The 22,842-nt window shown below is 40.0% G+C and overlaps 13 non-coding genes across 13 annotated transcripts; all 13 read right to left on the bottom strand.

The window, feature by feature from the left end:
- Positions 1-2,317: 2,317 nt before the first annotated feature.
- Positions 2,318-2,399, bottom strand: TRNAL-AAG (transfer RNA leucine (anticodon AAG)). Its single transcript has one exon. It is a non-coding gene; the product is annotated as a tRNA-Leu (tRNA).
- Positions 2,400-2,798: 399 nt separating this feature from the next.
- TRNAL-AAG (transfer RNA leucine (anticodon AAG)) lies at positions 2,799-2,880 on the bottom strand. The gene has a single exon. It is a non-coding gene; the product is annotated as a tRNA-Leu (tRNA).
- Positions 2,881-3,119: 239 nt separating this feature from the next.
- TRNAL-UAG (transfer RNA leucine (anticodon UAG)) lies at positions 3,120-3,201 on the bottom strand. The gene has a single exon. It is a non-coding gene; the product is annotated as a tRNA-Leu (tRNA).
- Positions 3,202-5,685: 2,484 nt separating this feature from the next.
- TRNAL-AAG (transfer RNA leucine (anticodon AAG)) lies at positions 5,686-5,767 on the bottom strand. The gene has a single exon. It is a non-coding gene; the product is annotated as a tRNA-Leu (tRNA).
- A 399-nt stretch (positions 5,768-6,166) lies between these two features.
- Positions 6,167-6,248, bottom strand: TRNAL-AAG (transfer RNA leucine (anticodon AAG)). The gene has a single exon. It is a non-coding gene; the product is annotated as a tRNA-Leu (tRNA).
- Positions 6,249-7,616: 1,368 nt separating this feature from the next.
- Positions 7,617-7,698, bottom strand: TRNAL-AAG (transfer RNA leucine (anticodon AAG)). The gene has a single exon. It is a non-coding gene; the product is annotated as a tRNA-Leu (tRNA).
- A 399-nt stretch (positions 7,699-8,097) lies between these two features.
- TRNAL-AAG (transfer RNA leucine (anticodon AAG)) lies at positions 8,098-8,179 on the bottom strand. Its single transcript has one exon. It is a non-coding gene; the product is annotated as a tRNA-Leu (tRNA).
- A 246-nt stretch (positions 8,180-8,425) lies between these two features.
- On the bottom strand, positions 8,426-8,507 carry TRNAL-UAG (transfer RNA leucine (anticodon UAG)). Its single transcript has one exon. It is a non-coding gene; the product is annotated as a tRNA-Leu (tRNA).
- Positions 8,508-13,933: 5,426 nt separating this feature from the next.
- TRNAL-AAG (transfer RNA leucine (anticodon AAG)) lies at positions 13,934-14,015 on the bottom strand. The gene has a single exon. It is a non-coding gene; the product is annotated as a tRNA-Leu (tRNA).
- A 721-nt stretch (positions 14,016-14,736) lies between these two features.
- Positions 14,737-14,818, bottom strand: TRNAL-AAG (transfer RNA leucine (anticodon AAG)). The gene has a single exon. It is a non-coding gene; the product is annotated as a tRNA-Leu (tRNA).
- Positions 14,819-15,217: 399 nt separating this feature from the next.
- On the bottom strand, positions 15,218-15,299 carry TRNAL-AAG (transfer RNA leucine (anticodon AAG)). The gene has a single exon. It is a non-coding gene; the product is annotated as a tRNA-Leu (tRNA).
- A 246-nt stretch (positions 15,300-15,545) lies between these two features.
- Positions 15,546-15,627, bottom strand: TRNAL-UAG (transfer RNA leucine (anticodon UAG)). The gene has a single exon. It is a non-coding gene; the product is annotated as a tRNA-Leu (tRNA).
- Positions 15,628-18,439: 2,812 nt separating this feature from the next.
- On the bottom strand, positions 18,440-18,521 carry TRNAL-UAG (transfer RNA leucine (anticodon UAG)). Its single transcript has one exon. It is a non-coding gene; the product is annotated as a tRNA-Leu (tRNA).
- Between the last annotated feature and the right edge of the window lie 4,321 nt (positions 18,522-22,842).

Below are 22,842 nucleotides of genomic sequence, written 5' to 3'. Positions count from 1 at the left end.
TGCTAATTTTGTATGTTAGCATAATTATAAGAATAAGATAACAAGGTTTAACATAGCATAATGTTCTAGAATAGTCTGTTTAATCGCCGCATACTCACAGTTCCCCCGAGGGTCCATAGCTCTATAGGCTTCAGCAGCTCCACCCTCTAAGAACCCCACAAGATGTCGAACTCGCTCCCTTTCCGGGACTTCCATTAATCAACACTGATGCTCAAAGTCCTGGAAGAAGCCCTCAATGTCGCCTGCAGCCTCATTAAAGGGCTTAAAGTCTTTGTGGGACACTCTGGGGAGTTCCCTCATGGTGGGTGCTGAGGTTACAGTCTGTCTGGAGCTTCTAGCTGCTTCCAAAGCGATCTGCTCCAGCAATGCCATCTCCTGAGCTCTGTGAATGGCCTTCCTCTTATCGTCTATGGTGGCCTCTTCTCCCAGAAATGCCAACTCCTCCTCGTACCACACAACCCACTGACTTTTTTGGGTATTTACCTCCGGCTGCCGTCTTTCCTCCATTTGCTGTGAGGATCCTTCCTCAGTGTCATCTTGCAGGCGAACTCCTTCCAAAGCCTCAATTAGCTGCTCCTTGGAGAGTCCTTTAAAACGGACTCCTACTTCATGGGCCTTTGTTTGTAGGTTCATCGCAGTCCAGCTCTTGTACTCTGCGGTGCTGGTTCCCAATGTTGATGGGCCTTTGTCCTCCATTCCTTATGCTCTGATCCCACTGCTGCCAACCAGTTTGTGACGGGGTGTACAGCAGAGCAGGAAGGGACAACAGGCCGAGGGATGATCCAATGAGATTTATTAAAGCAGGGAGCATACAACATCAAATATCCATAATGTCCTTCAAGTCCACCAGAAGTCCACAATAAGCCCAAGTAAATAAACAGATCTGGAGGTGCTTTCCAGTAATCCCGCACCTGATAAACGAAACAATAGTCCTTCCACGAGTCCAACAGAACAGATTCGGGGGCACCTCCAGATAATCCTTGTGCCAGCTAACAAAGCAATAGTCCACATGAGTCCAAGGGATCCCAAAACAATCTCACGAACGACGAGATATGTCCTCAGCTCAAGTCTCATCCCGTACGCTTCCGCAGTCACAGATGGACGTGGGGTCTTGCCTCAGCTAAGAATCCCCACTCCTTCCCCTTTAAGGATCAACTCACATCTGATCTCAAAAATAAGAATGGATTATCTGAGCTCCTGGGATCCGCCCATGAAGGGGGGTAGGGGTCACACCTTCTATTCAATGGTTGGGTCCACCTGAAGATTCTAGACTGGTCGGCTCCTCTTAGTCTATCTAGTATGTACATATGACTAGCCACCTGCTGTGAGAAAGAATGGCTATTCTTCACTAGTGGTGTTGACAAACCTTAATTACATTATAGCTTAGGGCTGCAAGTATTGGGGGAAGGAGACATATTGTTACAGGTGAACTCCCTGCACAAGAAAATACATAAATTACAGCTAATAGAAACCAGAGAACAGTTACATACATCAAATGGCATATTATTCAAATACAGGACAGGGCAAAAGTACATATCATGACAGACATGTCTCTAAATATTAGGAAAAAAACAATAATTCTATCAACTGTTTTTATCTTAACCAGAAAGAAAACACTTAAGCAAATACAAAAGAAGATTAAAACACATGTAAGTTTGTATGTTAGTAAAATCATAAGAGTAAGTTCAAAACAATTTTCAAGCACATATCATACTGGCAGCAGTGGGATGAAAGCACATGCAAATTTTGTCTGTTTTCATAATTATAAGAATAAGATCAAAAGATTTTCAAGAACTCATACTGCTGAGTCATACTCAGCATGATTAAGTAGGCTTCCTTAGAGTAAGTGAAGTACATTTGACAACATTTAAAATTAGTGCATGTTGGAAAAAGGGCATGTCTCTAAACATTAGGAAAAACCAATGATTCTATCAACGGTCTTTATCTTAACCGAAAACCGAAAAATCATACAAATACAAAAGAAGATTAGATCACATGCTAATTTGCATGTTAGCAAAATCATAAGAATAAGTACAAAAACATTTCAAGACCTCATAATACTGGCAGCAGTGGGATTAAAGCATATGCTAATTTTGTATGTTAGCATAGTTATAAGAATAAGATAAAAAGGTTTTAAGGAACTCTTACTACTGGCAGCAGTGGGATTTGAACCTACAGGTCTGTTGTAAAATGGTTAAGTCTCTAAACAATAGGAAAAACCAATGATTCTATCAACTGTCTTTTCCTAAACAGAAATCCACACACTCATGCAAATACAAAATCATAAGAATTAGATCAAAAGGTTCTGAAGACCTACTGGCAGCAGTGGGATTTGAACCCACGCCTCTGAAGAGACTGGAGCCTTAATCCAGCGCCTTAGACCGCTCGGCCATGCTACCTTTAGCAGCATGATTTTTAAGATTCCTTATCTTAACTGAAAACCACAAAATTATACAAATGCAAAAGATTAAATCACATGTTAATTTGCATGTTAGCAAAATCATAAGAATAAGTACAAATACATTTCAAGACCGCATAATACTGGCAGCAGTGGGATTAAAGCATATGCTAATTTTGTATATTAGCGTATGTATAAGAATAAGATAAAAAGGTTTTAAGGAACTCTTACTACTGGCAGCAGTGGGATTTAAACCTACAGGTCTGTTGTAAAATGGTTAAGTCTCTAAACAATAGGAAAAAACAATGATTCTATCAACTGTCTTTTCCTAAACAGAAACCCACACAGTCATGCAAATACAAAATCATTTGAATTAGATCAAAAGGTTCTGAAGACCTACTGGCAGCAGTGGGATTTGAACCCACGCCTCTGAAGAGACTGGAGCCTTAATCCAGCGCCTTAGACCGCTCGGCCATGCTACCCTAATGTACTACATAAAAAAAGCTTCCTTGGAGTAAGTTTAGTGAATTTTCCTACATTTTAACTTCTTCAAGGTGGAAAATGGATAGGTCTCTAAGCAAAAAGCAATGATTCTATCTACTGTCTTTTGCAAAACAGCAAAGCATGGACTCATACAAATACAAAATAATAAAACACATGCTAATTTTTCTATTAGCAAAATCATAAATATAAGCTAAAAAGTTTCAAAGTAGAAATACACTGGCAGCAGTGGTATTTGAACCCACGCCTCCAAAGAGACTGGAGCCTAAGTCCAGCGCCTTAGACCACTCGGCCATGCTACCTTTAACAGCATGATTTTTACGATTCCTTATCTTAACTGAAAACCGCAAAAGTATACAAATACAAAAGATTAAATCACATGTTAATTTGCATGTTAGCAAAATCATAAGAATAAGTACAAAAACATTTCAAGACCGCATAATACTGGCAGCAGTGGGATTAAAGCATATGCTAATTTTGTATGTTAGCATAATTATAAGAATAAGATAACAAGGTTTAACATAGCATAATGTTCTAGAATAGTCTGTTTAATCGCCGCATACTCACAGTTCCCCCGAGGGTCCATAGCTCTATAGGCTTCAGCAGCTCCACCCTCTAAGAACCCCACAAGATGTCGAACTCGCTCCCTTTCCGGGACTTCCATTAATCAACACTGATGCTCAAAGTCCTGGAAGAAGCCCTCAATGTCGCCTGCAGCCTCATTAAAGGGCTTAAAGTCTTTGTGGGACACTCTGGGGAGTTCCCTCATGGTGGGTGCTGAGGTTACAGTCTGTCTGGAGCTTCTAGCTGCTTCCAAAGCGATCTGCTCCAGCAATGCCATCTCCTGAGCTCTGTGAATGGCCTTCCTCTTATCGTCTATGGTGGCCTCTTCTCCCAGAAATGCCAACTCCTCCTCGTACCACACAACCCACTGACTTTTTTGGGTATTTACCTCCGGCTGCCGTCTTTCCTCCATTTGCTGTGAGGATCCTTCCTCAGTGTCATCTTGCAGGCGAACTCCTTCCAAAGCCTCAATTAGCTGCTCCTTGGAGAGTCCTTTAAAACGGACTCCTACTTCATGGGCCTTTGTTTGTAGGTTCATCGCAGTCCAGCTCTTGTACTCTGCGGTGCTGGTTCCCAATGTTGATGGGCCTTTGTCCTCCATTCCTTATGCTCTGATCCCACTGCTGCCAACCAGTTTGTGACGGGGTGTACAGCAGAGCAGGAAGGGACAACAGGCCGAGGGATGATCCAATGAGATTTATTAAAGCAGGGAGCATACAACATCAAATATCCATAATGTCCTTCAAGTCCACCAGAAGTCCACAATAAGCCCAAGTAAATAAACAGATCTGGAGGTGCTTTCCAGTAATCCCGCACCTGATAAACGAAACAATAGTCCTTCCACGAGTCCAACAGAACAGATTCGGGGGCACCTCCAGATAATCCTTGTGCCAGCTAACAAAGCAATAGTCCACATGAGTCCAAGGGATCCCAAAACAATCTCACGAACGACGAGATATGTCCTCAGCTCAAGTCTCATCCCGTACGCTTCCGCAGTCACAGATGGACGTGGGGTCTTGCCTCAGCTAAGAATCCCCACTCCTTCCCCTTTAAGGATCAACTCACATCTGATCTCAAAAATAAGAATGGATTATCTGAGCTCCTGGGATCCGCCCATGAAGGGGGGTAGGGGTCACACCTTCTATTCAATGGTTGGGTCCACCTGAAGATTCTAGACTGGTCGGCTCCTCTTAGTCTATCTAGTATGTACATATGACTAGCCACCTGCTGTGAGAAAGAATGGCTATTCTTCACTAGTGGTGTTGACAAACCTTAATTACATTATAGCTTAGGGCTGCAAGTATTGGGGGAAGGAGACATATTGTTACAGGTGAACTCCCTGCACAAGAAAATACATAAATTACAGCTAATAGAAACCAGAGAACAGTTACATACATCAAATGGCATATTATTCAAATACAGGACAGGGCAAAAGTACATATCATGACAGACATGTCTCTAAATATTAGGAAAAAAACAATAATTCTATCAACTGTTTTTATCTTAACCAGAAAGAAAACACTTAAGCAAATACAAAAGAAGATTAAAACACATGTAAGTTTGTATGTTAGTAAAATCATAAGAGTAAGTTCAAAACAATTTTCAAGCACATATCATACTGGCAGCAGTGGGATGAAAGCACATGCAAATTTTGTCTGTTTTCATAATTATAAGAATAAGATCAAAAGATTTTCAAGAACTCATACTGCTGAGTCATACTCAGCATGATTAAGTAGGCTTCCTTAGAGTAAGTGAAGTACATTTGACAACATTTAAAATTAGTGCATGTTGGAAAAAGGGCATGTCTCTAAACATTAGGAAAAACCAATGATTCTATCAACGGTCTTTATCTTAACCGAAAACCGAAAAATCATACAAATACAAAAGAAGATTAGATCACATGCTAATTTGCATGTTAGCAAAATCATAAGAATAAGTACAAAAACATTTCAAGACCTCATAATACTGGCAGCAGTGGGATTAAAGCATATGCTAATTTTGTATGTTAGCATAGTTATAAGAATAAGATAAAAAGGTTTTAAGGAACTCTTACTACTGGCAGCAGTGGGATTTGAACCTACAGGTCTGTTGTAAAATGGTTAAGTCTCTAAACAATAGGAAAAACCAATGATTCTATCAACTGTCTTTTCCTAAACAGAAATCCACACACTCATGCAAATACAAAATCATAAGAATTAGATCAAAAGGTTCTGAAGACCTACTGGCAGCAGTGGGATTTGAACCCACGCCTCTGAAGAGACTGGAGCCTTAATCCAGCGCCTTAGACCGCTCGGCCATGCTACCTTTAGCAGCATGATTTTTAAGATTCCTTATCTTAACTGAAAACCACAAAATTATACAAATGCAAAAGATTAAATCACATGTTAATTTGCATGTTAGCAAAATCATAAGAATAAGTACAAATACATTTCAAGACCGCATAATACTGGCAGCAGTGGGATTAAAGCATATGCTAATTTTGTATATTAGCGTATGTATAAGAATAAGATAAAAAGGTTTTAAGGAACTCTTACTACTGGCAGCAGTGGGATTTAAACCTACAGGTCTGTTGTAAAATGGTTAAGTCTCTAAACAATAGGAAAAAACAATGATTCTATCAACTGTCTTTTCCTAAACAGAAACCCACACACTCATGCAAATACAAAATCATTTGAATTAGATCAAAATGTTCTGAAGACCTACTGGCAGCAGTGGGATTTGAACCCACGCCTCTGAAGAGACTGGAGCCTTAATCCAGCGCCTTAGACCGCTCGGCCATGCTACCCTAATATACTACATAAAAAAAGCTTCCTTAGAGTAAGTTTAGTGAATTTTCCTACATTTTAACTTCTTCAAGGTGGAAAATGGATAGGTCTCTAAGCAAAAAGCAATGATTCTATCTACTGTCTTTTGCAAAGCAGCAAAGCATGGACTCATACAAATACAAAATAATAAAACACATGCTAATTTTTCTATTAGCAAAATCATAAATATAAGCTAAAAAGTTTCAAAGTAGAAATACACTGGCAGCAGTGGGATTTGAACCCACGCCTCTGAAAAGACTGGAGCCTTAATCCAGCGCCTTAGACCGCTCGGCCATGCTACCTTTAGCAGCATGATTTTTAAGATTCCTTATCTTAACTGAAAACCACAAAATTATACAAATACAAAAGATTAAATCACATGTTAATTTGCATGTTAGCAAAATCATAAGAATAAGTACAAAAACATTTCAAGACCGCATAATACTGGCAGCAGTGGGATTAAAGCATATGCTAATTTTGTATATTAGCGTATGTATAAGAATAAGATAAAAAGGTTTTAAGGAACTCTTACTACTGGCAGCAGTGGGATTTAAACCTACAGGTCAGTTGTAAAATGGTTAAGTCTCTAAACAATAGGAAAAAACAATGATTCTATCAACTGTCTTTATCTTAACCAGAAAGAAAACACTTAAGCAAATACAAAAGAAGATTAAAACACATGTAAGTTTGTATGTTAGTAAAATCATAAGAGTAAGTTCAAAACAATTTTCAAGCACATATCATACTGGCAGCAGTGGGATGAAAGCACATGCAAATTTTGTCTGTTTTCATAATTATAAGAATAAGATCAAAAGATTTTCAAGAACTCATACTGCTGAGTCATACTCAGCATGATTAAGTAGGCTTCCTTAGAGTAAGTGAAGTACATTTGACAACATTTAAAATTAGTGCATGTTGGAAAAAGGGCATGTCTCTAAACATTAGGAAAAACCAATGATTCTATCAACGGTCTTTATCTTAACCGAAAACCGAAAAATCATACAAATACAAAAGAAGATTAGATCACATGCTAATTTGCATGTTAGCAAAATCATAAGAATAAGTACAAAAACATTTCAAGACCTCATAATACTGGCAGCAGTGGGATTAAAGCATATGCTAATTTTGTATGTTAGCATAGTTATAAGAATAAGATAAAAAGGTTTTAAGGAACTCTTACTACTGGCAGCAGTGGGATTTGAACCTACAGGTCTGTTGTAAAATGGTTAAGTCTCTAAACAATAGGAAAAACCAATGATTCTATCAACTGTCTTTTCCTAAACAGAAATCCACACACTCATGCAAATACAAAATCATAAGAATTAGATCAAATGGTTCTGAAGACCTACTGGCAGCAGTGGGATTTGAACCCACGCCTCTGAAGAGACTGGAGCCTTAATCCAGCGCCTTAGACCGCTCGGCCATGCTACCTTTAGCAGCATGATTTTTAAGATTCCTTATCTTAACTGAAAACCACAAAATTATACAAATGCAAAAGATTAAATCACATGTTAATTTGCATGTTAGCAAAATCATAAGAATAAGTACAAAAACATTTCAAGACCGCATAATACTGGCAGCAGTGGGATTAAAGCATATGCTAATTTTGTATATTAGCGTATGTATAAGAATAAGATAAAAAGGTTTTAAGGAACTCTTACTACTGGCAGCAGTGGGATTTAAACCTACAGGTCAGTTGTAAAATGGTTAAGTCTCTAAACAATAGGAAAAAACAATGATTCTATCAACTGTCTTTTCCTAAACAGAAACCCACACACTCATGCAAATACAAAATCATTTGAATTAGATCAAAATGTTCTGAAGACCTACTGGCAGCAGTGGGATTTGAACCCACGCCTCTGAAGAGACTGGAGCCTTAATCCAGCGCCTTAGACCGCTCGGCCATGCTACCCTAATATACTACATAAAAAAAGCTTCCTTAGAGTAAGTTTAATGAATTTTCCTACAGTTTAACTTCTTCAAGGTGGAAAATGGATAGGTCTCTAAGCAAAAAGGAAAAAGCAATGATTCTATCTACTGTCTTTTGCAAAACAGCAAAGCATGGACGCATACAAATACAAAATAATAAAACACATGCTAATTTTTCTATTAGCAAAATCATAAATATAAGCTAAAAAGTTTCAAAGTAGAAATACACTGGCAGCAGTGGGATTTGAACCCACGCCTCCAAAGAGACTGGAGCCTAGGTCCAGCGCCTTAGACCACTCGGCCATGCTACCTTTAACAGCATGATTTCTACGATTCCTTATCTTAACTGAAAACCGCAAAATTATACAAATACAAAAGATTAAATCACATGTTAATTTGCATGTTAGCAAAATCATAAGAATAAGTACAAAAACATTTCAAGACCGCATAATACTGGCAGCAGTGGGATTAAAGCATATGCTAATTGTGTATGTTAGCATAATTATAAGAATAAGATAACAAGGTTTAACATAGCATAATGTTCTAGAATAGTCTGTTTAATCGCCGCATACTCACAGTTCCCCCGAGGGTCCATAGCTCTATAGGCTTCAGCAGCTCCACCCTCTAAGAACCCCACAAGATGTCGAATTCGCTACCTTTCCGGGACTTCCATTAATCAACACTGATGCTCAAAGTCCTGGAAGAAGCCCTCAATGTCGCCTGCAGCCTCATTAAAGGGCTTAAAGTCTTTGTGGGACACTCTGGGGAGTTCCCTCATGGTGGGTGCTGAGGTTACAGTCTGTCTGGAGCTTCTAGCTGCTTCCAAAGCGATCTGCTCCAGCAATGCCATCTCCTGAGCTCTGTGAATGGCCTTCCTCTTATCGTCTATGGTGGCCTCTTCTCCCAGAAATGCCAACTCCTCCTCGTACCACACAACCCACTGACTTTTTGGGGTATTTACCTCCGGCTGCCGTCTTTCCTCCATTTGCTGTGAGGATCCTTCCTCAGTGTCATCTTGCAGGCGAACTCCTTCCAAAGCCTCAATTAGCTGCTCCTTGGAGAGTCCTTTAAAACGGACTCCTACTTCATGGGCCTTTGTTTGTAGGTTCATCGCAGTCCAGCTCTTGTACTCTGCGGTGCTGGTTCCCAATGTTGATGGGCCTTTGTCCTCCATTCCTTATGCTCTGATCCCACTGCTGCCAACCAGTTTGTGACGGGGTGTACAGCAGAGCAGGAAGGGACAACAGGCCGAGGGATGATCCAATGAGATTTATTAAAGCAGGGAGCATACAACATCAAATATCCATAATGTCCTTCAAGTCCACCAGAAGTCCACAATAAGCCCAAGTAAATAAACAGATCTGGAGGTGCTTTCCAGTAATCCCGCACCCGATAAACGAAACAATAGTCCTTCCACGAGTCCAACAGAACAGATTCGGGGGCACCTCCAGATAATCCTTGTACCAGCTAACAAAGCAATAGTCCACATGAGTCCAAGGGATCCCAAAACAATCTCACGAACGACGAGATATGTCCTCAGCTCAAGTCTCATCCCGTACGCTTCCGCAGTCACAGATGGACGTGGGGTCTTGCCTCAGCTAAGAATCCCCACTCCTTCCCCTTTAAGGATCAACTCACATCTGATCTCAAAAATAAGAATGGATTATCTGAGCTCCTGGGATCCGCCCATGAAGGGGGGTAGGGGTCACACCTTCTATTCAATGGTTGGGTCCACCTGAAGATTCTAGACTGGTAGGCTCCTCTTAGTCTATCTAGTATGTACATATGACTAGCCACCTGCTGTGAGAAAGAATGGCTATTCTTCACTAGTGGTGTTGACAAACCTTAATTACATTATAGCTTAGGGCTGCAAGTATTGGGGGAAGGAGACATATTGTTACAGGTGAACTCCCTGCACAAGAAAATACATAAATTACAGCTAATAGAAACCAGAGAACAGTTACATACATCAAATGGCATATTATTCAAATACAGGACAGGGCAAAAGTACATATCATGACAGACATGTCTCTAAATATTAGGAAAAAAACAATAATTCTATCAACTGTTTTTATCTTAACCAGAAAGAAAACACTTAAGCAAATACAAAAGAAGATTAAAACACATGTAAGTTTGTATGTTAGTAAAATCATAAGAGTAAGTTCAAAACAATTTTCAAGCACATATCATACTGGCAGCAGTGGGATGAAAGCACATGCAAATTTTGTCTGTTTTCATAATTATAAGAATAAGATCAAAAGATTTTCAAGAACTCATACTGCTGGAGCGAGGAGATTGGAACAAAACAAAATCCTCTAAACTGCATGCTCGCAAACGCCAGAAGCCTGACAAACAAGATGGAAGAACTAGAAGCAGAAATATCTACAGGTAACTTTGACATAGTGGGAATAACCGAGACATGGTTAGATGAAAGCTATGACTGGGCAGTTAACTTACAGGGTTACAGTCTGTTTAGAAAGGATCGTAAAAATCGGAGAGGAGGAGGGGTTTGTCTCTATGTAAAGTCTTGTCTAAAGTCCACTTTAAGGGAGGATATTAGCGAAGGAAATGAGGATGTCGAGTCCATATGGGTCGAAATTCATGGAGGGAAAAATGGTAACAAAATTCTCATTGGGGTCTGTTACAAACCCCCAAATATAACAGAAACCATGGAAAGTCTACTTCTAAAGCAGATAGATGAAGCTGCAACCCATAATGAGGTCCTGGTTATGGGGGACTTTAACTACCCGGATATTAACTGGGAAACAGAAACCTGTGAAACCCATAAAGGCAACAGGTTTCTGCTAATAACCAAGAAAAATTATCTTTCACAATTGGTGCAGAATCCAACCAGAGGAGCAGCACTTTTAGACCTAATACTATCTAATAGACCTGACAGAATAACAAATCTGCAGGTGGTCGGGCATCTAGGAAATAGCGACCACAATATTGTACAGTTTCACCTGTCTTTCACTAGGGGGACTTGTCAGGGAGTCACAAAAACATTGAACTTTAGGAAGGCAAAGTTTGACCAGCTTAGAGATGCCCTTAATCTGGTAGACTGGGACAATATCCTCAGAAATAAGAATACAGATAATAAATGGGAAATGTTTAAGAACATCCTAAATAGGCAGTGTAAGCGGTTTATACCTTGTGGGAATAAAAGGACTAGAAATAGGAAAAACCCAATGTGGCTAAACAAAGAAGTAAGACAGGCAATTAACAGTAAAAAGAAAGCATTTGCACTACTAAAGCAGGATGGCACCATTGAAGCTCTAAAAAACTATAGGGAGAAAAATACTTTATCTAAAAAACTAATTAAAGCTGCCAAAAAGGAAACAGAGAAGCACATTGCTAAGGAGAGTAAAACTAATCCCAAACTGTTCTTCAGCTATATCAATAGTAAAAGAATAAAAACTGAAAATGTAGGCCCCTTAAAAAATAGTGAGGAAAGAATGGTTGTAGATGACGAGGAAAAAGCTAACATATTAAACACCTTCTTCTCCACGGTATTCACGGTGGAAAATGAAATGCTAGGTGAAATCCCAAGAAACAATGAAAACCCTATATTAAGGGTCACCAATCTAACCCAAGAAGAGGTGCGAAACCGGCTAAATAAGATTAAAATAGATAAATCTCCGGGTCCGGATGGCATACACCCACGAGTACTAAGAGAACTAAGTAATGTAATAGATAAACCATTATTTCTTATTTTTAGGGACTCTATAGCGACAGGGTCTGTTCCGCAGGACTGGCGCATAGCAAATGTGGTGCCAATATTCAAAAAGGGCTCTAAAAGTGAACCTGGAAATTATAGGCCAGTAAGTCTAACCTCTATTGTTGGTAAAATATTTGAAGGGTTTCTGAGGGATGTTATTCTGGATTATCTCAATGAGAATAACTGTTTAACTCCATATCAGCATGGGTTTATGAGAAATCGCTCCTGTCAAACCAATCTAATCAGTTTTTATGAAGAGGTAAGCTATAGGCTGGACCACGGTGAGTCATTGGACGTGGTATATCTCGATTTTTCCAAAGCGTTTGATACCGTGCCGCACAAGAGGTTGGTACACAAAATGAGAATGCTTGGTCTGGGGGAAAATGTGTGTAAATGGGTTAGTAACTGGCTTAGTGATAGAAAGCAGAGGGTGGTAATAAATGGTATAGTCTCTAACTGGGTCGCTGTGACCAGTGGGGTACCGCAGGGGTCGGTATTGGGACCTGTTCTCTTCAACATATTCATTAATGATCTGGTAGAAGGTTTACACAGTAAAATATCGATATTTGCAGATGATACAAAACTATGTAAAGCAGTTAATACAAGAGAAGATAGTATTCTGCTACAGATGGATCTGGATAAGTTGGAAACTTGGGCTGAAAGGTGGCAGATGAGGTTTAACAATGATAAATGTAAGGTTATACACATGGGAAGAAGGAATCAATATCACCATTACACACTGAATGGGAAACCACTGGGTAAATCTGACAGGGAGAAGGACTTGGGGATCCTAGTTAATGATAAACTTACCTGGAGCAGCCAGTGCCAGGCAGCAGCTGCCAAGGCAAACAGGATCATGGGGTGCATTAAAAGAGGTCTGGATACACATGATGAGAGCATTATACTGCCTCTGTACAAATCCCTAGTTAGACCGCACATGGAGTACTGTGTCCAGTTTTGGGCACCGGTGCTCAGGAAGGATATAATGGAACTAGAGAGAGTACAAAGGAGGGCAACAAAATTAATAAAGGGGATGGGAGAACTACAATACCCAGATAGATTAGCGAAATTAGGATTATTTAGTCTAGAAAAAAGACGACTGAGGGGCGATCTAATAACCATGTATAAGTATATAAGGGGACAATACAAATATCTCGCTGAGGATCTGTTTATACCAAGGAAGGTGACGGGCACAAGGGGGCATTCTTTGCGTCTGGAGGAGAGAAGGTTTTTCCACCAACATAGAAGAGGATTCTTTACTGTTAGGGCAGTGAGAATCTGGAATTGCTTGCCTGAGGAGGTGGTGATGGCGAACTCAGTCGAGGGGTTCAAGAGAGGCCTGGATGTCTTCCTGGAGCAGAACAATATTGTATCATACAATTATTAGGTTCTGTAGAAGGACGTAGATCTGGGGATTTATTATGATGGAATATAGGCTGAACTGGATGGACAAATGTCTTTTTTCGGCCTTACTAACTATGTTACTATGTTACTATGTTACTATGCTGAGTCATACTCAGCATGATTAAGTAGGCTTCCTTAGAGTAAGTGAAGTACATTTGACAACATTTAAAATTAGTGCATGTTGGAAAAAGGGCATGTCTCTAAACATTAGGAAAAACCAATGATTCTATCAACGGTCTTTATCTTAACCGAAAACCGAAAAATCATACAAATACAAAAGAAGATTAGATCACATGCTAATTTGCATGTTAGCAAAATCATAAGAATAAGTACAAAAACATTTCAAGACCTCATAATACTGGCAGCAGTGGGATTAAAGCATATGCTAATTTTGTATGTTAGCATAGTTATAAGAATAAGATAAAAAGGTTTTAAGGAACTCTTACTACTGGCAGCAGTGGGATTTGAACCTACAGGTCTGTTGTAAAATGGTTAAGTCTCTAAACAATAGGAAAAACCAATGATTCTATCAACTGTCTTTTCCTAAACAGAAATCCACACACTCATGCAAATACAAAATCATAAGAATTAGATCAAAAGGTTCTGAAAACCTACTGGCAGCAGTGGGATTTGAACCCACGCCTCTGAAGAGACTGGAGCCTTAATCCAGCGCCTTAGACCGCTCGGCCATGCTACCTTTAGCAGCATGGTTTTTAAGATTCCTTATCTTAACTGAAAACCACAAAATTATACAAATGCAAAAGATTAAATCACATGTTAATTTGCATGTTAGCAAAATCATAAGAATAAGTACAAATACATTTCAAGACCGCATAATACTGGCAGCAGTGGGATTAAAGCATATGCTAATTTTGTATATTAGCGTATGTATAAGAATAAGATAAAAAGGTTTTAAGGAACTCTTACTACTGGCAGCAGTGGGATTTAAACCTACAGGTCAGTTGTAAAATGGTTAAGACTCTAAACAATAGGAAAAAACAATGATTCTATCAACCGTCTTTTCCTAAACAGAAACCCACACACTCATGCAAATACAAAATCATTTGAATTAGATCAAAATGTTCTGAAGACCTACTGGCAGCAGTGGGATTTGAACCCACGCCTCTGAAGAGACTGGAGGCTTAATCCAGCGCCTTAGACCGCTCGGCCATGCTACCTTAATATACTACATAAAAAAAAGCTTCCTTAGAGTAAGTTTAGTGAATTTTCCTACATTTTAACTTCTTCAAGGTGGAAAATGGATAGGTCTCTAAGCAAAAAGCAATGATTCTATCTACTGTCTTTTGCAAAGCAGCAAAGCATGGACTCATACAAATACAAAATAATAAAACACATGCTAATTTTTCTATTAGCAAAATCATAAATATAAGCTAAAAAGTTTCAAAGTAGAAATACACTGGCAGCAGTGGGATTTGAACCCACGCCTCTGAAGAGACTGGAGCCTTAATCCAGCGCCTTAGACCGCTCGGCCATGCTACCTTTAGCAGCATGATTTTTAAGATTCCTTATCTTAACTGAAAACCACAAAATTATACAAATACAAAAGATTAAATCACATGTTAATTTGCATGTTAGCAAAATCATAAGAATAAGTACAAAAACATTTCAAGACCGCATAATACTGGCAGCAGTGGGATTAAAGCATATGCTAATTTTGTATATTAGCGTATGTATAAGAATAAGATAAAAAGGTTTTAAGGAACTCTTACTACTGGCAGCAGTGGGATTTAAACCTACAGGTCAGTTGTAAAATGGTTAAGTCTCTAAACAATAGGAAAAAACAATGATTCTATCAACTGTCTTTTCCTAAACAGAAACCCACACACTCATGCAAATACAAAATCATTTGAATTAGATCAAAATGTTCTGAAGACCTACTGGCAGCAGTGGGATTTGAACCCACGCCTCTGAAGAGACTGGAGCCTTAATCCAGCGCCTTAGACCGCTCGGCCATGCTACCCTAATATACTACATAAAAAAAGCTTCCTTAGAGTAAGTTTAGTGAATTTTCCTACAGTTTAACTTCTTCAAGGTGGAAAATGGATAGGTCTCTAAGCAAAAAGGAAAAAGCAATGATTCTATCTACTGTCTTTTGCAAAACAGCAAAGCATGGACGCATACAAATACAAAATAATAAAACACATGCTAATTTTTCTATTAGCAAAATCATAAATATAAGCTAAAAAGTTTCAAAGTAGAAATACACTGGCAGCAGTGGGATTTGAACCCACGCCTCCAAAGAGACTGGAGCCTAAGTCCAGCGCCTTAGACCACTCGGCCATGCTATCTTTAACAGCATGATTTTTACGATTCCTTATCTTAACTGAAAACCGCAAAATTATACAAATACAAAAGATTAAATTACATGTTAATTTGCATGTTAGCAAAATCATAAGAATAAGTACAAAAACATTTCAAGACCGCATAATACTGGCAGCAGTGGGATTAAAGCATATGCTAATTGTGTATGTTAGCATAATTATAAGAATAAGATAACAAGGTTTAACATAGCATAATGTTCTAGAATAGTCTGTTTAATCGCCGCATACTCACAGTTCCCCCGAGGGTCCATAGCTCTATAGGCTTCAGCAGCTCCACCCTCTAAGAACCCCACAAGATGTCGAACTCGCTCCCTTTCCGGGACTTCCATTAATCAACACTGATGCTCAAAGTCCTGGAAGAAGCCCTCAATGTCGCCTGCAGCCTCATTAAAGGGCTTAAAGTCTTTGTGGGACACTCTGGGGAGTTCCCTCATGGTGGGTGCTGAGGTTACAGTCTGTCTGGAGCTTCTAGCTGCTTCCAAAGCGATCTGCTCCAGCAATGCCATCTCCTGAGCTCTGTGAATGGCCTTCCTCTTATCGTCTATGGTGGCCTCTTCTCCCAGAAATGCCAACTCCTCCTCGTACCACACAACCCACTGACTTTTTTGGGTATTTACCTCCGGCTGCAGTCTTTCCTCCATTTGCTGTGAGGATCCTTCCTCAGTGTCATCTTGCAGGCGAACTCCTTCCAAAGCCTCAATTAGCTGCTCCTTGGAGAGTCCTTTAAAACGGACTCCTACTTCATGGGCCTTTGTTTGTAGGTTCATCGCAGTCCAGCTCTTGTACTCTGCGGTGCTGGTTCCCAATGTTGATGGGCCTTTGTCCTCCATTCCTTATGCTCTGATCCCACTGCTGCCAACCAGTTTGTGACGGGGTGTACAGCAGAGCAGGAAGGGACAACAGGCCGAGGGATGATCCAATGAGATTTATTAAAGCAGGGAGCATACAACATCAAATATCCATAATGTCCTTCAAGTCCACCAGAAGTCCACAATAAGCCCAAGTAAATAAACAGATCTGGAGGTGCTTTCCAGTAATCCCGCACCCGATAAACGAAACAATAGTCCTTCCACGAGTCCAACAGAACAGATTCGGGGGCACCTCCAGATAATCCTTGTGCCAGCTAACAAAGCAATAGTCCACATGAGTCCAAGGGATCCCAAAACAATCTCACGAACGACGAGATATGTCCTCAGCTCAAGTCTCATCCCGTACGCTTCCGCAGTCACAGATGGACGTGGGGTCTTGCCTCAGCTAAGAATCCCCACTCCTTCCCCTTTAAGGATCAACTCACATCTGATCTCAAAAATAAGAATGGATTATCTGAGCTCCTGGGATCCGCTCATGAAGGGGGGTAGGGGTCACACCTTCTATTCAATGGTTGGGTCCACCTGAAGATTCTAGACTGGTTGGCTCCTCTTAGTCTATCTAGTATGTACATATGACTAGCCACCTGCTGTGAGAAAGAATGGCTATTCTTCACTAGTGGTGTTGACAAACCTTAATTACATTATAGCTTAGGGCTGCAAGTATTGGGGGAAGGAGACATATTGTTACAGGTGAACTCCCAGCACAAGAAAATACATAAATTACAGCTAATAGAAACCAGAGAACAGTTACATACATCAAATGGCATATTATTCAAATACAGGACAGGGCAAAAGTACATATCATGACAGACATGTCTCTAAATATTAGGAAAAAAACAATAATTCTATCAACTGTTTTTATCTTAACCAGAAAGAAAACACTTAAGCAAATACAAAAGAAGATTAAAACACATGTAAGTTTGTATGTTAGTAAAATCATAAGAGTAAGTTCAAAACAATTTTCAAGCACATATCATACTGGCAGCAGTGGGATGAAAGCACATGCAAATTTTGTCTGTTTTCATAATTATAAGAATAAGATCAAAAGATTTTCAAGAACTCATACTGCTGAGTCATACTCAGCATGATTAAGTAGGCTTCCTTAGAGTAAGTGAAGTACATTTGACAACATTTAAAATTAGTGCATGTTGGAAAAAGGGCATGTCTCTAAACATTAGGAAAAACCAATGATTCTATCAACGGTCTTTATCTTAACTGAAAACCGAAAAATCATACAAATACAAAAGAAGATTAGATCACATGCTAATTTGCATGTTAGCAAAATCATAAGAATAAGTACAAAAACATTTCAAGACCTCATAATACTGGCAGCAGTGGGATTAAAGCATATGCTAATTTTGTATGTTAGCATAGTTATAAGAATAAGATAAAAAGGTTTTAAGGAACTCTTACTACTGGCAGCAGTGGGATTTGAACCTACAGGTCTGTTGTAAAATGGTTAAGTCTCTAAACAATAGGAAAAACCAATGATTCTATCAACTGTCTTTTCCTAAACAGAAATCCACACACTGATGCAAATACAAAATCATTTGAATTAGATCAAAAGGTTCTGAAGAACTACTGGCAGCAATGGGGTTTGAACCCACGCCTCTGAAGAGACTGGAGCCTTAATCCAGCGCCTTAGACCGCTTGGCCATGCTACCTTAATATACTACATGAAAAAAGCTTCCTTAGAGTAAGTTTAGTGAATTTTCCTACATTTTAACTTCTTCAAGGTGGAAAATGGATAGGTCTCTAAGCAAAAAGGAAAAAGGAATTATTCTATCTACTGTCTTTTGCAAAACAGCAAAGCATGCACTCATACAAATACAAAATAATAAAGCACATGCTAATTTTTCTATTAGCAAAATCATAAATATAAGCTAAAAAGTTTCAAAGTCAAAATACACTGGCAGCAGTGGGATTTGAACCCACGCCTCCAAAGAGACTGGAGCCTAAATCCAGCGCCTTAGACCACTCGGCCATGCTACCTTTAACAGCTTGATTTTTAAGATTCCTTATCTTAACTGAAAACCACAAAATTATACAAATACAAAAGATTAAATCACATGTTAATTTTCATGTTAGCAAAATCATAAGAATAAGTACAAAAACATTTCAAGACCGCATAATACTGGCAGCAGTGGGATTAAAGCATATGCTAATTTTGTATGTTAGCATAATTATAAGAATAAGATAACAAGGTTTAACATAGCATAATGTTCTAGAATAGTCTGTTTAATCGCCGCATACTCACAGTTCCCCCGAGGGTCCATAGCTCTATAGGCTTCAGCAGCTCCACCCTCTAAGAACCCCACAAGATGTCGAACTCGCTCCCTTTCCGGTACTTCCATTAATCAACACTGATGCTCAAAGTCCTGGAAGAAGCCCTCAATGTCGCCTGCAGCCTCATTAAAGGGCTTAAAGTCTTTGTGGGACACTCTGGGGAGTTCCCTCATGGTGGGTGCTGAGGTTACAGTCTGTCTGGAGCTTCTAGCTGCTTCCAAAGCGATCTGCTCCAGCAATGCCATCTCCTGAGCTCTGTGAATGGCCTTCCTCTTATCGTCTATGGTGGCCTCTTCTCCCAGAAATGCCAACTCCTCCTCGTACCACACAACCCACTGACTTTTTTGGGTATTTACCTCCGGCTGCAGTCTTTCCTCCATTTGCTGTGAGGATCCTTCCTCAGTGTCATCTTGCAGGCGAACTCCTTCCAAAGCCTCAATTAGCTGCTCCTTGGAGAGTCCTTTAACCCTCCGTCACATACAATATTCGGACTAACGAGTTCACATACAATGTGCCTGTCAGGCACCTGCTGGAAAAATGCCTATAATATCTAATGTTTGCAATTTCAGTGCTCTAAAAGTGATCAGTGACCTTCATAGGGATGTAATAAAAGAGACTACACATAATCAGTTGCAAAAAAAACATTTACTTAACATAAAACTAATAACTATGAAATACAAACTTTTCAAAACTCCCGCCAAATAGTCCCCAGTTCGACTCTCTCACAAAAATGTACAAAGAAAATTTTTGAACACAAACTTAATTTTAAGGTACCTTAAGTACTATTAAAAACATATTCAATCAGAAGTAGATGCTGAGGTTTCCCCAGAAAAAGTCACACTTGCAGAGCAAATAGCAAGAATTACACACCATTTTTGCATGTGTCAGGCAAATTGCTTTATGACATTTGAGACATTCATAATTTGAAAGCCTTCTGGTTCCGCTTTCCGTTTGGCAGGTGGTGCATCTCCTTCTTTTGTGAGGTGGTGCAGATGGTGACTTTTCACCATCATCTTCTGGGCGGAACCTTTTGAGCTGAACTTGAAGGCGAGAGGGGATACCGATTGTTTTCACGCTTCTCCTGCGTAGCTCTCCAAGTACTAGTTCATGGGCCAATTTTTTCAGATACAATCGTCTACGGAGTGGTTCAAGCTTGTTTTCAAGATAAATTACTTGTGAATTTATACCACCCAAATTCAACATAGCAAAAAATATGACCATTGGCCAGCGTTTGATGTTTCTGCTGACGTTGAAAGTGGAGCACATCTGATCTGCTGTATCCACACCCCCTTTGGTGGCATTGTAAAATGTAATTATCTCCGGTTTTTTTTCTGCCCCAGTCCCAGGATCGATGGCAGCATCATCATGAAGTGTTGATAGAAGAAGTACGATTTTTTTGGCATGTGGTACATAGGAAACTAAAGCCTTTCCATTATGGAATGCAAACATACTGCTGTACTGTTGTCTCTCTTTCACACTTACAAACTGTGGCGGCAATTCCCTTTTGTTTTTTCTTACAGTTCCCACATATGACAGCTTCTGAATTTTCAGATCACAACTTGTAAACCAATTGTCAGCTGTAATATTGCGACCCGATCCAAATAAGGGTTCAGCCAGTCTTTTTACAACATCAATGGGTTTGTTGCTCACACAGTAAGGACCTTCTGGTTGTTTTCCTGCATAAACTTCCAGGTTGTAAGTGTAGGTCTTACTGGCATCAACAAGGGCATAAATTTTTATTCCATATTTGTTTGGCTTTGATGGAATATATTGACGAAAGGCACATCTACCACGAAAACCAGGGAGCATTTCGTCAATAGTGAGATTCTCTCCAGGGTAATAACTAGTGTTGAGCATTCCGATACCGCAAGTATCGGGTATCGGCCGATACTTGCGGTATCGGAATTCCGATACCGAGATCCGATACTTTTGTGATATCGGGTATCGGTATCGGATCAATAGGGATGTGTAAAATAAAGAATTAAAATAAAAAATATTGATATGCTCACCTCTCCGGCGGCCCCTGGACATCACGCTGCTAACCGGGAGGCTTCTTTGTTTAAAATGCGCGCCTTTAGGACCTGCGAATGACGTCCCGGCTTCTGATTGGTCGTGTGCCGCCCATGTGACCGGCACGCGACCAATCAGAAGCCGTGACGTCATTCGCAGGTCCTGAATTCCTAGAATTAGGAGTTTAGTGAATGAGAATGACGTCGCGGCTTCTGATTGGTCGCGTGCCGCCCATGTGACCGGCACGCGACCAATCAGAAGCCGCGACGTCATTCTCATTCACAAAAACTCCTAATTCTAGGAATTAAGGACCTGCGAATGACGTCGTGGCTTCTGATTGGTCGCGTGCCGGTCACATGGGCGGCACGCGACCAATCAGAAGCCGGGACGTCATTCGCAGGTCCTCAACGCACTCATTTTAAACATAATGCCAGCTGTTCCCCTGATGTGTATCCTGCAATGTGTCCAGCGACCGCGACGTCATTCTCAGGTCCTATACTCCTCATTCTAGGAATTTAGGACCTGAGAATGACGTCGCAGCTTCTGATTGGTCGCGTGGCGGTCACATGAGTGGCACGCGACCAATCACAAGCCGTGACATCATGGAAGTCCCTAAACGCGCTCATTTTAAACAAAGAAGCCTCCCGGTTAGCAGCGTGATGTCCAGGGGCCGCCGGAGAGGTGAGCATATCAATATTTTTTATTTTAATTCTTTATTTTACACATCCCTATGGATCCCAGGGCCTGAAGGAGAATTTCCTCTCCTTCAGACCCTGGGAACCATGAGAATACCTTCAGATACTTGATGTCCCATTGACTTGTATTGGTATCGGATATCGGTATCGGCGATATCCGATATTTTTCGGGTATCGGCCGATACTATCCGATACCGATACTTTCAAGTATCGGACGGTATCGCTCAACACTAGTAATAACTTTGTTTACAGTTTACAACAAATCTTTGAAATATATCACGAATTGGAGCAAGTCGGTCATGTGTTTTGCGTTCGGTTCGGGTAGTTCTGTCGTCAAACCGAAGGCAACGAATTAGAATCTTGAATCTGTTTATGGACATAACAAGGCTACATTTTTCAACTCCATCCCCATCTTTACCCCAAAGTTCCTCCAAACTTTGTCTATTTGCCCTATGAGCTCCTGCAAGGTACAGTAATCCAAAAAAAGCACGCAGTTCTATTTCATCTGTGGGCTTGATGGTTCTGTTGCAGATGTACTTGTCCTTTATAATGTCTATATATTGGTTGGTATATGTGACAATAGAGTCCAGAATGTCATCTGTAAATATACTGTTCCAGCATTCAACTGCAGTTTTTGCATTACGTGCAGTTCCTATTACTGCAGGAAGGTGAGTAATAATGTTTAAAGGTTCCCTACGTTTTTTCTGGAATGGCTTCTTGTTCCATTTAGTATTTTTATCTTTTCCAATATAATATGATCCAACTTCTTCATCCTCACCACTGTCACCATCTTGCTCTGTTTCAGAATCCAGGACACATTCTTCCACCTCATCATGAGAATCAATCTCACTTTCCTCTCCTAAATCCTCATTCAGTGTGAGGTCTCTATCATCTAACAGCATGTTTGTTACTTCCTCAACATCAAGTTGTTTGGATAAATTGTACATTTTCCTCTCCATTTCAGCAGATAATCTGAAGCAAGAGAAGGAATATGTTAGGGAACTACTGTATATGCCTGAGCAGCACACTTTCTTTTATAAAATCTCCCTTATTTCTATGAAATATCCTCACATTTTGTGCTATACATTCATAAAACAAGCTAAATAAACTATTGTGATAAATAAAAACATAAAATACCAACCTTACTGAATGTGACGTATTCACATACAATGAGCCTGAGAGATCTGTGCAGCTATATCCTCTCCCCTGAAGCTCTGAAATCCAACTGTGATATCAGGTTTCACAGACCTTCAAGAGACAGGAGACTACCTGGAGGGAGGGGGTTTCCTCACAATCTGGTGAGGAAGGAGAAATGAAAGTAA

Source organism: Ranitomeya imitator, chromosome 4 (genome assembly GCF_032444005.1).
Source record: "Ranitomeya imitator isolate aRanImi1 chromosome 4, aRanImi1.pri, whole genome shotgun sequence".
Taxonomy (NCBI): domain Eukaryota; kingdom Metazoa; phylum Chordata; class Amphibia; order Anura; family Dendrobatidae; genus Ranitomeya; species Ranitomeya imitator.
Note: the sequence above shows the minus strand (reverse complement) of the source record. Positions and strands in the feature narration are given on the sequence as shown.